Below are 16,909 nucleotides of genomic sequence, written 5' to 3'. Positions count from 1 at the left end.
AAGTGGCAACTGACTTTTTCCGGTTCTGGCTAAGCCAGTTCCCGGACACGGATATACGCGAAACACCAGTGGCACGCGTTAGTGCGGCGGTTGCTGTTTTGGATTTCAGTATTGATCAGGCAGAAAAAACTTCTCCTAGAAAATGGCAGGCCTTTGCATCGAGCCTGTTGCCAAAAGAAGTACAAGACTTCGAATGGCGTCGCCGTTGGCAAGCACTGCCGACGAGAGAGCGTCTCGAAAGATGGGGCATCGTGCCAAACGCGCGCTGCACCAACTGCGGCGCTGTTGAGACACAGCGGCACGCCCTGGAAGACTGCGTCGTAGCGCGTACTTTGTGGCTCCTGATCTACAGGATGTTTAGGGTGCGCCCGCGTCAGCGCAACTCGCGAAGGCGCTCATCCTTTGAGCGCCTTGTGATAGCAGTGGTTTTTTACGCGCTTTGGAAGCAGCGAGGCTTGGCCGAAGTGCGCGGAAGACGGCAACGCGCCATATTTCCGCTCTTGAGGAGGGTGCGCCTCATTATGTGACAATTTCTAGAGGAAGAACTAACAGTGGGCGGCGAAGCGCTGTTCTTGCGGCGCTGGTCGACCCACTTTATTTCTGTACATTCTAACAAAGTGGTGCTCCCAATCATGCAATACTAGTCGATACTCGCTGAGTTTGCCCTGGGTTGGTCGTGGTAACGGGTATCATCCCCTTACCCAGTTATGTACACATCTGGGAACAAGAGTTGTACGCGCATGGCAACTTTCCCCCTCCCTTTACCTCCCCCCCCCAACCTTCCCCTCTTTTAAACCATCGCGTACTGAGATGCATGTTTAATTTGGAAACATGCCGCGCCATGGTATTCATTGTATATAGATTGTTGGCCTGTTCCGTTTCTGTTTGTATCTGTGCATATTGGTGACTCGTTTGCGCATATTTTGCTTCTTTTTGAAATTACATTATGTACTGTTCGTGACTGCCAGTGTTCTTATGTAAATGTGGCCTGGTGTACCAATAAATTCTCTTTATACCGTTGTGCTGTAAGTGTAGCCTCTTTCGTGGGCACAGGTTCGCCCAATAAAAGTTAGTTTTGTCTTTCACAGTATTGCTACTGTGTTCTTCAACGTCCCCACCACGTGACATCTGGTGGAGGTGCTTCTTTTTTGTTTTGTTCATGTACCGGACGCCCCCGACAAGCCGTGATCCAAGCCCGGACCGCAAAGAGAACACCAACGTAGTCCCGGACAATCGAGCAAGCCGCCGTCTTCAACAGCTGCCCCCGGAGCACGGACTTCTACCTAAGAAGACCAAGAAGATTGTGGCCGAGGCAATCCCAATGGCAGCCCCAGCGTCCCCCATCGTGCTGCAGCAGCCCAGGGAACCACCGACGTTCCGCGGTTCCACATTTCAGGACCCGGAAAGCTGGCTGGAAACGTATGAGAGGGTCGCTACGTTTAACAGCTGGGCAAGCGACGACAAGCTGCGACATGTCTATTTCGCATTGGAGGACGCCGCCAGGACGTGGTTCGAGAATCGAGAAGCCACCTTGACGACGTGGGACCTGTTCCGAAGCAGCTTCCTGCAAACATTTACAAGCGTCCTGCGTAAAGAGCGAGCCCAAGTTCTACTGGAGACCAGAGCGCAGCTGCCGAATTAGACGATCGCAATCTTCACTGAGGAAATGAGCCGTCTGTTCCGGCACGCCGACCCGGAAATGTCCGAAGAGAAGAAAGTCCGCCTACTGATGCGTGGTGTAAAGGAGGAACTTTTCGGCGCAATGACACGAAGCCCACCGACGACCGTAGAAGAGTTCCTTCGCGAGGCCACCAGCATTGAGAAGACCCTCGAAATGCGGAACCGACAATACAACCGCCGCACGAACTCGACAAACTACGCTGGAGTTCAGTCACTGGCCACCGACGACCTGCGCGAGACCATCAGGGCAGTCGTACGAGAGGAGCTTCAAAGGATCTTCCCTTCATCGCAACTTCAAGTGGCCTCAGTCGCCGAAATTGTCAAAGAAGTCCAGCGATCGCTGGGAGTTCGCGAGGTACAACCACAATCATCGCAGCCCCAGCCAGAAGCGATGACCTACTCCGCCGTCGCCCGCCGTCAAGGTCCCCCTCCACGACCGCGCCAGGACCATGTAACGCCGCAATTCCGTCGACCACCGCCGCCGCCACCAGCACGCCCACCCGTCGACCAGCGCAGCTACCCGAGGAAGACAGACGTTTGGCGCGCTCCTGACCACCGCCCGCTCTGCTACCACTGCGGGGAAGCCGGCCATGTGTACCGCCGATGCCCATACCGTGACCTGGGATTGCGAGGGTTCGCCGTCGACGCACCGCGCCCTCGGGGAGGCGAACGCCCTCGTGACATCGCCGACTACCTCGCCGCTACTCAGTGGAGCCCTCGACGGCCATCCCGGTCGCCGTCACCAGGCCGCTACCTGTCGCCGCAGCGCCGTCCATACACTGGCCCAGCACGGGGCCGCTCTGCGAGCCCATATCCGGAAAACTAAAAGCAGCAACCGATGGAGATGCGGTTGCTGTTCGTCGAACTGACGAAGATCCTCCGCCGCCGACGAAGACGGCGCAGAGACCACCTCGACGACATAATAACGACACGCCGCCGTCCCGACGAAGTCAGGAAGCCACGAATACACCGACGAAATACGACTTGACGACGCGACGTTCCAACTTCAGTTCAACACGACGCAGCCGTGATCCGGCGCCAAGACCTAACGGCAACGCCAGACAAAGAACCACCGACCTCTACGTGATTCTCGACGGCCACGCAGTTACCGCCTTAGTGGACACAGGGGCTGATTACTCCGTAATGAGTGGACACATCGCCGCCCAGTTGAAGAAAGTTAAGACCGCATGGGAAGGCCCTCAAATTCGGACCGCTGGAGGACACCTCATCACGCCGACTGGAATCTGCACGGCAAGAATAACCATTCATGACCGCACTTACCCTGCCACCTTCGTTATCCTCCAACAGTGTTCACGAGACGTCATTCTCGGTATGGACTTCCTGAACCAGCACAGCGCAATCATCGACCTGAAGTCGAAGCCAGTAACGCTGTCGGAAGATAAAGCGTCACCGCCGGAGAGCCCTCGTAGTCACCACGCCTTGAGTGTGCTCGAAGATCAAGTGAGCATCCCGCCTCGCTCCAGCATTGTTTCGGTCGGCACCGAAATACCCGCTGACGTAGAAGGTGTCATCGAAGGCGTCCAACGTCTACTGCTAGACCGTGAAATTTGCGTCGCAAGAGGGATCGCTCGACTGCATGGAGGGAAAACTGAAGTGTTGCTGACAAACTTCAGCCAGGAGTTCAAGCACATCAACAAGGGCACGACGATCGCATACATCGAGAAAATTCTGGAAACCAGTAATGCGTTTGTCCTCTCGGATTCCGCCTGATCTACCACGACGACCATGGTTCCCGAACCAGACTACAACATTAATCCAAGTCTCCCCGTGATTAAGCAACAGCAGCTCAGAAGTCTGCTCCGACGATACAAAGGCTGCTTTTCGACGTCATCGAGGATTCGACAAACACCAGTCGCCAAGCATCGCATAATCACCGAGGAGTGCGCTCGACCACTCCGGCAGAGCCCTTACCGAATTTCGCCGCGTGAACGTGAAGCGATAAGAGAGCAAGTCGACGAAATGCTGCGCGACAACATCATCCAGCCGTCGAAAAGCCCGTGGGCATCCCCTGTTGTCCTGGTGAAGAAAAAGGACGGAACCCTCCGTTTCTGCGTCGATTATCGCCGTCTGAACAAGATCACGAAGAAGGACGAATACCCCCTCCCACGGATAGACGACGCATTGTATCGGCTCTGCAGCTCAAAATACTTCTCGTCGATGGACCTCAAGTCTGGCTATTGGCAAATAGAAGTCGACGAAAAAGATCGCGAAAAGACCGCCTTCATCACCCCAGACGGCCTCTACGAGTTCAAGGTTATGCCATTTGGACTGTGCTCGGCGCCTGCAACGTTCCAGCGCGTGATGGACACGGTTTTAGCAGGATTGAAGTGGCAGACCTGTCTCGTTTACTTGGATGACGTCGTTGTCTTCGCCGAAAATTTCGACGATCACCTTAGGCGACTTGCCACAGTACTAGAGGCCATGAAGTCATCAGGGCTCACTCTGAAGCCAGAAAAGTGCCGCTTCACTTACGGTGAGCTTCTGTTCTTAGGCCACATCATCAGCAAGTCTGGAGTCCACCCTGACCCACAGAATACAGCTGCCATCGCACAGTTCCCGCAGCCCATCGACAAGAAGGCAGTGCGTAGATTTCTTGGCATGTGTGCCTACTACAGGCGATTTGTCAAGGACTTTTCACGCATCGCTGAGCCGCTGACACAGCTCACTAAATGTGACGTCGAGTTCAAGTGGGAAACGCCGCCGGCCGACGCATTTCAAGAACTCAAACGATGCATGCAGTCGCCGTCCGTACTTGCGCACTTCGACGAGCACGCCGATACCGAAATCCACACTGACGCCAGTAGCCTAGGCCTCGGTGCCGTCCTAGTCCAGAGAAAAGATGGGCATGAACACGTGATAGCTTACGCTAGCCGGTCGTTATCAAAAGCGGAAGGCAATTTTTCTACAACCGAAAAGGAATGCCTCGTCATCGTTTGGGCCACAGCGAAATTTCGCCCTTACCTATATGGCAGGCCATTCAAAGTGGTCTGCGACCATCACGCATTGTGTTGGCTAGCTAACTTAAAGGACCCTTCAGGACGGCTGGCACGGTGGAGCCTCAGACTACAAGAATACGACATCACTGTAACCTACAAGTCCGGACGAAAACACTAAGATGCCGATTGCCAATCACGCGCCCCCATTGACCCGCCGCCGCAAGATGACGAGGATGACGACGCCTACCTTGGAATAATAAGCGCAGAAGACTTCGCCGAACAGCAACGAGGAGACCCGGAGCTAAAAGCCCTAGTCGATTATTTGGAGGGGCACACCGACGTTGTCCCTAGGGCATTTAAGCGTGGATTGTCTTCGTTCACGCTTCAAAACAACCTACTCGTGAAGAACTTCTCACCAGTCCGCGCCAACTATCTTCTTGTTGTTCCGTCGGCGCTGCGTCCAGAAGTACTGCACGCCCTACATGACGATCCGGCCGCTGGGCACCTCGGTTTCTCCCGGACGCTATCAAGGATACAAGAAAGATATTACTGGCCGCACCTAACCGCCGATGTCGCCCGTTACGTCAAGACATGCCGAGACTGTCAGCGACGCAAGACACTACCGACAAGGCCAGCGGGATTACTACAGCCGATCAAGCCTCCTTACCGACCTTTTCAGCAGATCGGGATGGACTTGTTGGGACCGTTTCCGACATCAACTTCCGGAAATAAGTGGATCGTCGAGGCGACGGACTATCTCACCCGCTTCGCTGAAACAAATTTTTCGTCGAGAACATCCTGCTGCGACATGGTGCTCCAAAAGTCCTCATCACCGACAGAGGAACGGCTTTTACAGCAGAGCTCACGCAAGCCATTCTGCAATACAGCCAGACAAGTCACAGGAGGACAACTGCCTACCATCCGCAGACGAATGGTCTCACGGAGCGCCTGAACAAGACCCTCGCCGACATGCTAGCAATGTACGTCGACGTCGAGCACAAGACATGGGATGCGGTCCTGCCGTACCTAACATTCGCTTACAACACGGCGGTGCAAGAAACAACACAGATCACGCCATTTAAGTTGGTTTACGGCAGGAACCCGACGATGACGCTCGACGCCATGCTGCCGCACGTCACTGACGAGGAAAATCTTGACGTCGCTATCTATCTCCAGCGCGCCGAAGAAGCTTGACAGCTCACCCGCCTACGGATCCAGAACCAGCAGCGTACCGACAGCCGACACTACAACCTGCGACGACGCTTCGTCGAGTACCAGCCCGGCGACCGTGTTTGGGTATGGACCCCGATACGCCGACGAGGGCTCAGTGAGAAACTATTGCGACGCTATTTCGGACCTTACAAGGTCATTCGACGTATTGGCTCACTGGACTACGAGGTCGTGCCAGACGGCATTTCGCATTCACAGCGGCGCCGCGCACGATCTGAAGTGGTCCACGTGGTGCGCCTTAAACCATTTTACGGACGCTGACGAACTTCCTTATTTTTGTTGTTTTCTTTGCTACGAGTGCTTTTCTTTATTCGTTTGTTTGCAGCACCGGGTCGATGCTTTTCAAGAGGGGGGGGGGGGGGTAACGACACGTGTCATTTATCTTTATCGGGCGACCACGTTTCGCCGCCTAACAAGTGTTATCGCACAGCGCGGGACGCGCCTGCATCTATCCGAAGTTTCTGGCAAGTCATCGATGCTTCTGTTCGCTGTCTGTTGTAGACGAACCTTGTTATCTGATTTCATCGCCTGACGCGAATGGTGTAGGTAAACTCTTTTATTGCGCCCAAAAACAGGGGACCAGTCAAAGGACCGGTTGCGCTGACTTAGAGGAGGTCGGCGGGGATCCTTTGGGATGCCGCGGCCTCCACCGCGCGCTGGATAAGCCAGCGTTGGTCTGCTGGCTTGGAAGTACACAGGAGAGACTCCCACGTCTCTGGGGTGTTTGCGTTGTCTCTGTTGTAATGTGGACAAGTCCACACCATGTGTATGAGTGTGGCCGGAGTTGAGCAGTGTTTACACATGGGGGCTATCTGTTCCGGAAAGATCCTGCTGTATAAGAGGGGGTGTGGGAAGCTGCCAGTTTGTAGTTTGCGCCATTGGACGGCCTCGCGTCTTGTTAGATCGCGGTGTGCGGGAGGATATGTGCACCTTTGGAGTCGGTAGTGCTGGAGTATGTCCGTGTAAGTGGTGAGTAGAGATAGTGAAGCGCGTGGGATATTAGTGTCAGCGGAAGCAGGGTGGCTGATCACACTCTCGGCTCGGCAGCTGAGATCTCGAGCGAGAGTGTGTGCCTGGGCGTTTCCGCTGAGCGACTCGTGGGCTGGAGCCCAAAGAAGTAAGCGAGATGTGGAAGAGGGTGCTGTAGAACGTAGAATGTGTAACGCCTGGCAAGAGATACGGCCAGCATCGTAATTGCGAATAGCCTGTTGAGAGTCACTGATGACGACTTTGGTATTAGGGTCGGCTAGCGCGAGCGCAATGGCAACCTCCTCAGCTGCGGTGACTGTTTCTGCATTGCGAATGCTGCAGGCTGTGTACCAGCTGCGGTGAGGGGCGAGAGCTACCGCCACCATCGCTGGCCTCGATGGATGGTAAGAGGCGTCCGTATACGTGACGTCCGGACGTCCGCTGAAGCGTTTCTCGAACTGACGAGCCCGGTCGGCCCGTCTCTCGGCGTGGTGTTCCGGGTGCATCCGTTTGGGAATGGGAGGAATGCGGAGATTTAGGCGATATTCCGATGTAAGTTCAGCGTAACTTGGGGCCGATCTCGGCGGGGAGATCCCAACTTGCTGCAGTACCGCTCGGCCAGCGTGTGTGAGTGAGAGCCGCTCATACTGGGCGGTGAGGGTTGCTTCGATCAGTTCGCTCACGGTATTGGAGATTCCGAGAGCCATGAGCTTATGGGTAGCTGTGGACATGGGAAGACCTAGGGCCGTCTTGTATGCTTTTCGAAGTGACGCGTCTAGCCGTTCGCTTTCGGCACGAGTGAGACGTAAGTAGGGTCCAGAGTAGGTGATGCGGGAGCAGACGAAAGCTTGAACGAGGCGCAGGAGGTTGGACTCTCGCATGCCATGATGCTTGTTGGAGATTCGCTTAAGGAGGCGTCCGATCTGCACAACCGACTGGTCGATGCGTTGGATCGTGATGTTGTTGCTGCCGTTGGCCTGTAGATGCAAGCGAATGGTGTAGAACTTTGTGGAAGGCACGCGGGTCCCAACGATTAGTCTGGAACATTCGACGACTGCCTAGCCGACGCGCTTGACCCACGGATCAGATTTTCGACCCCCTTCCCGTCTGGACCTCCGAGGAGTGCGGATGTGTCCTACCTCTCCTCTCGAGACGTACTCGTTGTTTTTGACGACTACGCCTCGCCTCCGCCGCGCCCGGCGCACCCTCCTGCCCGCTCCTTGGACGATCGCAAGGAGCTCCGAGCGCGGCCAGCGCCGTCCGGCGCCCATCCCAAGAAGCCACTAGGCCTTCCCGCCGACTCGTCGCCCGCGTAGGGCCCCGTCGTCCTACTCCTAGTAGGCCTACCCGCCCGGCGGCCGCTTCGGCGGCCGGGTAACCCTCGCCCGCCGGGAGAGCCTCTTCGGGCCGTCGTCGTCAGCTGCAGCGGCGGCGGCCCATGTTTCCTGTGAACCCCCAGCAGCCGGCGCACCTGATGACGGCGGCGGCTTGATCGCCTCCCTGACTCCGGCTGTGCTGCCCCGGACGGAGCGCGGCTTCCCTACTGCCCTCCGCCCTCCCCGCGCGCACTCGTGCGTGAGGGGCCCCGACGCGCCGTCCTCATGGCGGTTCCCAGCGTCACCTCCCCCTGCTGCTGTCCTGACGCAGCTCCCGGCGTGAACTAGAACATCTCCGCCGGTCCCTGGTCGCCAGTCTACTGACGCCCTGCTGTTACTACAGCCCCTGCGCGCCGCCGGCAACGGCGGTTCCCAGCGCACCCCGCCGCGCTGCCTCACAGCAGTCTACCAGCGGTCCCCTACCGGCCACCCTTCGGTGGCTCTCTGCAGGCAGCCTCGGCTACCTGCAGCCTTCGCCTGCCCTGGCCGGCTCTCCGGCTGCTCCGGGGTCACGGCTCCCTGCCTCCGGCAGGCCCCCGACGACGCACGCCACTCCCAGCGCGCGCCGTTCATCTCCCCCTCCCCAGCGAGTCGGCTGCTTGCTGCGTGCCTGGTGCCTCGGGTGCTGTCTCCGGTGTCTTGTGAAGTGTGTAGTGCTGTCCCTGTCCCGTGTCACCACCCCAATCCCCCTCCCCTCCCCCACATCCCAATCCCCTTCCCCTGGCCCCTAAGAGTGATGCCCACGAGGCCAACATAAGTTGGGGCCAGTATCCCCCTCCCCAGAATATCCCATAGTACCAACCACCACCACCACCCATTTTCGACGATCGCCGACCGTGCTCGCCGCTACCGTTGTGCTGTAAGTGTAGCCTCTTTTGTGGGCACAGGTTCGCCAATAAAAGTTAGTTTTGTCTTTCACAGTATTGCTACTGTGTTCTTCAACGTCACCACCACGTGACAATATGTCCTGTAATACGATATGGTAACTGTACATCGTAATAAATGAACAGAAAAGCAGACAAGCACCGAATTTGCCCATGACGAGAGAGGGCTTTCTCTTCATGCCGCCAAACATAGCTAACCATGGAAAATAATTTTTTTTTTGCGTTTAACAGACATGATTTTAAGAGCAAATAGCCTTTCAAAACAATTGTTAAATCTTCAAATACTACACCTTGGGAGCTTCTTTTTTCGCATTGTGAAAAATAGAAACGTTTCATTGGTGTAGTCTGCTACTGCGAGGCGTGTCCGTGCATAGGATATGTTCGTGGCGCGAGAAACTTTCCCGAGCCCCAGCTCTTCCTATGAGAAACTAGTATGCGCGCACTAAATGCCGGCTCTCGCCATGTCCTGGCGCTGCGCTCACAATTGTTGCGAAGAAAAACATCAATTAGGAAGCGAAACCTCTCCTACCACAAGTAAGAGACGGCCGTGTTCATGCTGACAAGTGCAACGTACAAGTATTTGTGTGAATTATTTCATGAAGTGGGAGGCGTTCCTGCATGCAATTCGCGGCCACCGCCAGTCTTCGAAATGAATCAAAAGCAATCCCCGGCGAGTGCGGTTATCAGCGCTTGTCGAAGTTTGAAAGTGCCCACGAGACCCCTACGAGAAATGTGCAGAGTGGTCACAGCAGCGGACTGTTGCGTGGCCAGTTCACACACACAAAAAAGAAAACTTGTTCCTTTCTTTGCACAGGTTCCCGCAGAGAAAAACCGAGCTTACTGCATAAATGGCTCGCAGTGAGGGGGCAAACGGAATTTAGGCCTAGCAGGCACCCGACACTGTGCTCAGCTCACTTCGAGTTAAGCGACTTCGGATGCTTAACTCAACCGTGCAGCTGCACTACTCAACCACAAAGTGCACAAAACATCAGTAAAAATTGCAATGATGAAAACGAAACTGAACAACCGAAAAAAATCCAATCCGTAGCACAGTCAACAAGCCACTAGATCTCAATCCAGTTTGCTGCCTTCCCAGCATGCCTCGGGCGTCCGGGGTGGATATAGTGGTGGATGAAGTGAAAAGCTGCCAGCTTTCCTTCTAGTACCTCTAGGGTTCACTGGAACTATATGGCTGAAAAGGAAAGTGCACGGGCCTGCCCACTGGCTCCAGCTGAGCCACAATCGCTGCCACGTGCAGACAGTGGAAGAGTTGAAAGGGATATGAGAGGAAAGATTGAAAGAAAGGACGCGCGTCGCAACAAACGCGTCATCTGTAGCGATAACGACGGTTTAGCAACAGATACCCCCCCGTTGACAAGGAGCCCTCACCACATGTGTGAGAGCCCGCAGATCCTGCCCCGTAAGGCTAGAAAGCCACCGCCCGCCTCCCTTCTATCCCCTCTAGCCATAGAGTATCTTACTATTAACTAGAGGAAAAGCTGGCGGCACTGCACCTGAACCTCCGTGGGCGCGCAAAGCATCATGGGGCGATGAGCTACTTGGTGCAGGACAGTAGGTTTTTTTTTTCAGGAACACAGAGTGGCGTTACAGAGATGTCCCATTCCGTATCCACGGCGCGCTCCGCGCGCAGACGACTTCGGCGTAAAAGTAGTGCGCAAAAGCCATAGTAGCGAGAACGCAACAGCACACGACGCCAATAAAAGCTTTTTTGTTTTCCGAAATGCTGTGGAAAAACCTTTCAAAATGTTGAAGCGACAACATTTTTTTTTCAAAAACATATCTCTTTTAAAAGTGCGCCTGTTAAGCACTAAATATTGGCTTTTGTGGTCTGCAATGCTTGGCCAATAGGAGAGCAAGCCATCGCTTATTTTGAGCAAACTTTGTATTTACATGCTTTTCTGCTCGTTTGTTGCGATTTATAGACACAATATTGAATGATAGGACATTCTAGATTATCGAACAACGTTTTCTTTATTATTTTCTGGCCAAAAGTTGTGGTTCTGCAGTCGGTAGCTCTCCGCCCCATGATGCTAAGAGTGCCCATGGTTGTATAGGTTACAGTGATCTAGAAGGTTTTTGTCACGGAGCAAGACTATATAGAACCTCCCGTCAGCGCGAGCGAGCGCAGGCGACCAGATAGACACAATTGTATGCGCCGACGGGGCCGTATGCAGTGGCGGCGCCATGCGGCGCCTCGTAGAAGCCGCAGCGAAAAAAAAAAGAAATGCAGCGCGCGGGTAGAGGGACCACAGGGCAGGCGGCTCCGGCGGCGCGCGCTCAAAGCAGACAACACGGGTGTTTGCTTCAGCGGGCACGCTGTTACGTTGAATTTCTGCGCCCTTAAAGGGACACTGAGGAGAAATTGAAGTTGGCTTGTATCGATAGAATACCAGCTCCTGATCACAAAAACGCCGCTCTTACTGAAAACAAAGCTCTTGTAAGGTAGAAAAAAGCAAGAACCAAAATACAAGTATCTCCGCCACAGTCCAAACTCGCAAGTACAAGCGTGGTGACGTCGTAGGACAAGAGACGCCACCTTGGAGGGATTTTCCTTTCTACCTGATGCGCGAATCTCTGAGGCTGACAAAGGTAGGTTGCGCAGATCAATATTGAAGTAAGTTTCGTTTTAAAACCAATAGTGCACTTTTATCACACAAGGAAGGCAGGCAAAAGACAACCTGAATGTTGGAAGCAAAGAAAACGGATGCTTGGCGGCGCCACAGGCGGCCAGGAGAGTTTCGATTTGTTATGGCGCTTCGCGTCTATGAGCTTTGCGTGCCCCGTGGTTTTGTTTTTGACGCGCCTCGATTTACAAGCGCCGAACAGCAGAGGAACTCCAAGTGCCGCTTCAAGTGCTAGTTAACCTTTTAAGGAGCCTGTTAAGGCTTGTCAGATGATCGCCACGGTCGATGAAAAGCTATGATGGCACGATGGTCGGTGATTGTACAAGGCAGCACTTGTGTATTCGCACGCTTGCCCGGCGAAACATTCTCGGCTGTGCCAGTCAACTTCAAACTACTTAACAGAAATCGTTTATTGGGGACGGGAGACAAGGTACAAGGCTGACCACTGCGGCCATGAAGAATCAATTGGCCATATATTGTGCTCCTGCCCGCAGTACAGTCCACAGAGGGCATGCCTTAGCCACGAACTTGACCAACTGGACGACCAACCACTATCCGAAAAAAGAATTCTACAACATCGAAAGGACCTACCGTCGCAGAAGAAGGCCGTGCAAGCGCTTTTGCGCTTCTTGCAATCTACCGGTCTGTGTGAAAGACTTAACTGGAACACCTTGTGTGTGTGTGTCTCCATGTGTGCACGTTCCTTTTTTTTCCTCTCTCTCATCTTTCAAACCCCTATCCCCCATCCCCAGTGTAGGGTAGCAAACCGGAGACTCACATCTGGTTAACCTCCCTACCTTTCCTTTTCATTCTCTCTCTCTCTCTCTTTGCTGATGGCCTAGCTCTGTTAGGCCAGGATATACCTAGCGAAAGCGCGGAGATTTCTGCATCAGAAGATTGCATTCACTAGATGCGCCTTTATTGATGGCTGTAACTTGAGCCGTCGTGGCGGAGCGGCAGCGCTTCCGCCTCAAACGCCGAAGGCCCTGGTTCGATTCCGAACCTCGGCACCGGATTTCCTTTCTTTTATTTAGTGAGTGGGCGGGGGGTTTCAGTGGCTCCCATGGATGCCGCCGCTGAATACGTTGGTTAGCGGTTAAGCGCAGGCTCTGTTAAGGCGCGTTTATGCTGCGGCAAGGCGCGCGCGCGCCCTGCACGGCGAAGTCACGTCGGTCAAAGCGAGACCCTCTATACTCCAACTGCGCTTGACCGCCGCCGCGTTCGGCGGCTTCGGCGCACTCTGACCGCATTGGCAGGGAGATTGGATCGTGTATCTATTTCGCGCCGAGTGCGTCAGCCGCCGCCGGCCCGGCCAGACTGATTTGGCTCCGCGGCGAGGTGCGCGTTATATTCAATAGCTGTGGCAGTTCGGCGGAGCTGTTCTTTTCGAGCTCGGCTATTTTAATCTATTCACAGTACATATCTGAAGGTACATGCAAGTTGGCGAGAGAGCCAGATCCAGTGGACCCGTTGGATCTAGCGCAAGCCGTTGAAGCGTCGTGCGCCGGCTTTGGTTTCAAGCCGCCGACTTTAATCGCGACCGCCCTCGAGCACCCATTTGTTTTTTTGTGGCAAAAAAATAAATAAATAACTTGGCCCCTGCAACCGTGGGAGACCTCGACGCTGCCTGCTGCGCCGTGCAACAGCTCCGTTCAAGGAATCACAATCTGTTGGCCCCAAAGCCCCGGCCAGCCTCCGATGGGCGCAACGCACCCCTCGCGACTCCCCGCACTGAGGTTATGATATTTAGTTTGCAACGGATGCTCTCTGAGGAAGGGGGAAACCACCCGCCGGCGCCTAACCTAACCGTGCTCCCTCAAAAGCATCGCGCGCTCTGTGGGGCTGGGGTCGCTGAAATACAGGCCAGAGTTTTTGCGAGAACTACGTCGTCGGGTTCGGGAACGGGATCCATCGTAACGCTGGCAAGACGCCGGTGCAAACGTAAACGAAGCGACGGTGGCGACCCCCGATAGATGCCTTCAACGTGCGGCGGCGGTAGCTTTCATTTCGGCAGCTGCTAGACCGCACCGCTAGCGACCAGAAATCGCGGAGTCTCCGTTTACGTCACGTTTCACGTCACTCCGTTCTGTGTCGTCATAAGAGTTCTCCGTGTCGTCATAAGAGTTCTCGAGTTTGAATCGGAGCGTCGGGAAAAAATTTTTCAACCTCGAATCCAAATTTCTTTGAAATAAATGCATCTTTCGCTCCCAGACAAGCGTCAACAAAGCCATGAAATGCCGAACTGTCAGATATTGCTAACAAAAAAAATTTTATAGGGTTCTCCTCAGTGTCCCTTTAAGTCAAACAGCAACAGTTCTTGTCGGTGTCTGTGCTCAAATGGTTGAAGAGTAGCACCAGTTGCTCTTCGGGCTACCAGCGGTAAAGAAGCGCGCGAGAGTTCCCTCAATTGAAGTCAGGCGCGCGCGGCCGAACGGGAGCAACACGCTCGACAAAGCTTGGCAACCGAAACGGCAGTAGTTTCTTTCCAGGCCGCCAGGCGCCGCCAGCATGATAGTGGCGCCGCGGGCATGTGACCTTTTCTGGTCGCCGCAGAGAGCGGAGTTTCCACTCCTACATAGTCTTCCTCCGTGGTTTTGTAGTGGCAAAAGCGGCGCTTTCCCCGTGAGGCTTTAGAAGCGGTTGCCGCGGCGCGGCGCTGGCGTAGGCTCCTGGAGCGCGGCTACGAGTGGCCGACAGGACAGTCGCGCTGTTTTTTTTATGGCGTTATCACATCAGTATCCCATTTTTTTTAATGCATCACCGCTTGGCTGCCAATGAAGATAAAAAGCGAATGGATAATTATTTTTTTAACCTTTCAAAGGGAAATCAGTGGCTGTATTTCAGTGACGGCGCCAACGGGAGGCAGGGATGGCGGCCGCTACTTCGAAAATTTGCCCGGCGCTCCTTTCTGTCACTGGAGGAATTGATTTTGTTCGCCCACAAGCACCTAAGCGGCTTAATCTTTGCGTTGCGTTATGTGAAACCAATATATCGCTGTCTCAATGCCGCAATTTGTTCTTTTTATTTTGCAACTCCCCCTTCGACCTACGCCACCCCCAGGATATCCTGGCCAGCCCTTGGAATGGTAAAACCATAAGCTGAAACTTTTGGCTGCAAGTTTGTTCTATTTGAAAAAATGCAACTGCCAATCTTGGTGTTTCCGGGGTTTTGTTTCATTATTTTTTTTTCAACAACGTCAGGTGGAATATCTTCCACACGAAACAGGGTAGCGCTTAAACGATGAGTCCTCAAGTGTCCTTTACTGTTTTGCTCACTCGTTGAGGATCAGAACACATGACGCCGGATCCTTGATTTTTTTCCTACGCAATAATTCACCACCGTTCTGACTGTAGTTTTATTAGTGAAAATTTTATAATGCTGTTAAAATATCATGCGCTCAAGGCGTTCTTATAACGCTACTAGGAGATTTTACAGCTACCCTTCCATAATTGGACATTTCATGACTGATGTAACGGGCGGATGTAGCATCAGCTGCATGGGATTACGGCGCCCACTATTTAATGAAGGCCATTCAAGCATTCGTGCAAATCGCCTTATAGTGCGCGATTTTCTACCCATGGTGTCAGTGCTTATTAATTGTTCAAGTCACTTAAATTGGTTGCGCCCTTAATTATAATGGCCAACCCCGTACTGTTGCTGGTTCTTCTAATACGCGCTTCTCAAAGCTTTGTTTTTCAAATTAATTCAGCCCTTATAATTGAGTTCCATGTCGCTCCTGCCTATTCTTAGAAATGACTGTTTTCCAAATTTAAGTTTAACGTTAACGTAACCACGAGCCAAATAAATGCAATTTTAGAATTATAAAATGCTAATTTTGATGTAATTAACAACGCAACGAACTTCCGCTTTCAATAGAACATTCATTTGGGGCTTGGACGTACATTCTCATATGGGACATATTCACTAATAAAATAGCAGCAGTTATGTTCGCATGATACATATATGCAGAAAACTGCCCCGTTCCCACTTTGTACTGGTGCTCAAGCGATGGAAAGAGTGATTCAAGGGTACAGTGGCGGACGCCTTAATGGTCTCACTGCAGGGACTGCGGCTGCCTGCAAGTCTTTGAGAGCTGCTCAGTGATCACTAATAGTGGCCGCCTTACCAAAGCAATAACTGAAACCTTTCAAATTACTTCTGCCGCATCTGCGAACCCTCTCTCATTCTCACAGAAAGGGAAATGTTGTTTCTGTCCGCGTCGGTGGACGTAGGTCTCTAAACTGTTTGTCTCTTCCCATAGTTTTATTTATTGCGTTCTTTTTCCTGTTTAATGAGCACTTGCTTTACTGTATTTTTCGCGCTCCCGTTTTCTTTCGCCGTCGTGATGACTGATCAATGGCTGTAGTGCGCGCTCGGCTGCTGGCCCGAAAGATTCGGGCTGGATCCCGGCCGCAGTGGTCGCATTTAGATGGAGGCGAAGTGCTATAAAGGCACGCGTGTACTGTGCGATGTCAGTGCACATTAAAGAACGTACCCCAGGGGTTCGAAAATATCCAGAGTGGCTATGGCGTCCTTCGTAACCCGAGTCACTTGTCCCAATAGCGACTCAGGTTACGAGGTTAAACCCCATATTGAACCCATGAAACCGATCCAAACGTTTGACTTTATCTTATCCAACACCTCCGTTAGTTCCTTTTACTCTTCGTCCGCACCCTTTCATTCTTGCTTTACCGTTGTTTCGTGCTATTGGCGAGTTGTTTCACCTTTATTTCATTTAGCCTATCTTCTTTCGCCTCCTCCTCGAGCTTCACTGCTCATCGCTTGTAAATGTTCGTCAACTTTGCCCACGTTCGCTGGCCGCCAACTTGCTCGAGCAGTGCACTTTCCCAGCCCCAGGAGGTTTTCTGCTCTATGTGCCTTTGGTTCATCCTCAGGGTGCCCCACTCAGGCGAAATGTTCGCGGTCGGCTGGGTGTGGAGTAGTTTAGGAGAGTTAACTGCTGGGCTAGTTGGTGTTGCATACTGAAAGAAAGATTTTGCGCCTAACACACACCACACACAGAAAGACGACGACACCACGGGCGCACACTTCAACTGTTTATTGAGGGTGAAGCACTCGACATATATAGGCCACGAAACAAAACACCGCGCATGCGTACAAGGTAACATGAAAAAAACACACTAGCTGATTAGGCGCGATAAAAACTT

The 16,909-nt window shown here is 53.3% G+C and overlaps 1 pseudogene; it reads left to right on the top strand.

Moving 5' to 3' along the window:
- The first annotated feature begins 1,147 nt into the window (after positions 1–1,147).
- LOC144134021 (uncharacterized) lies at positions 1,148–2,634 on the top strand (annotated as a pseudogene).
- Positions 2,635–16,909: the final 14,275 nt, after the last annotated feature.

The sequence above is a fragment of the Amblyomma americanum genome, chromosome 1 (genome assembly GCF_052857255.1).
Source record: "Amblyomma americanum isolate KBUSLIRL-KWMA chromosome 1, ASM5285725v1, whole genome shotgun sequence".
In the NCBI taxonomy this organism is placed as follows: Eukaryota; Metazoa; Arthropoda; class Arachnida; order Ixodida; family Ixodidae; genus Amblyomma; species Amblyomma americanum.
This window is presented reverse-complemented; position numbering and strand designations above follow the sequence as displayed.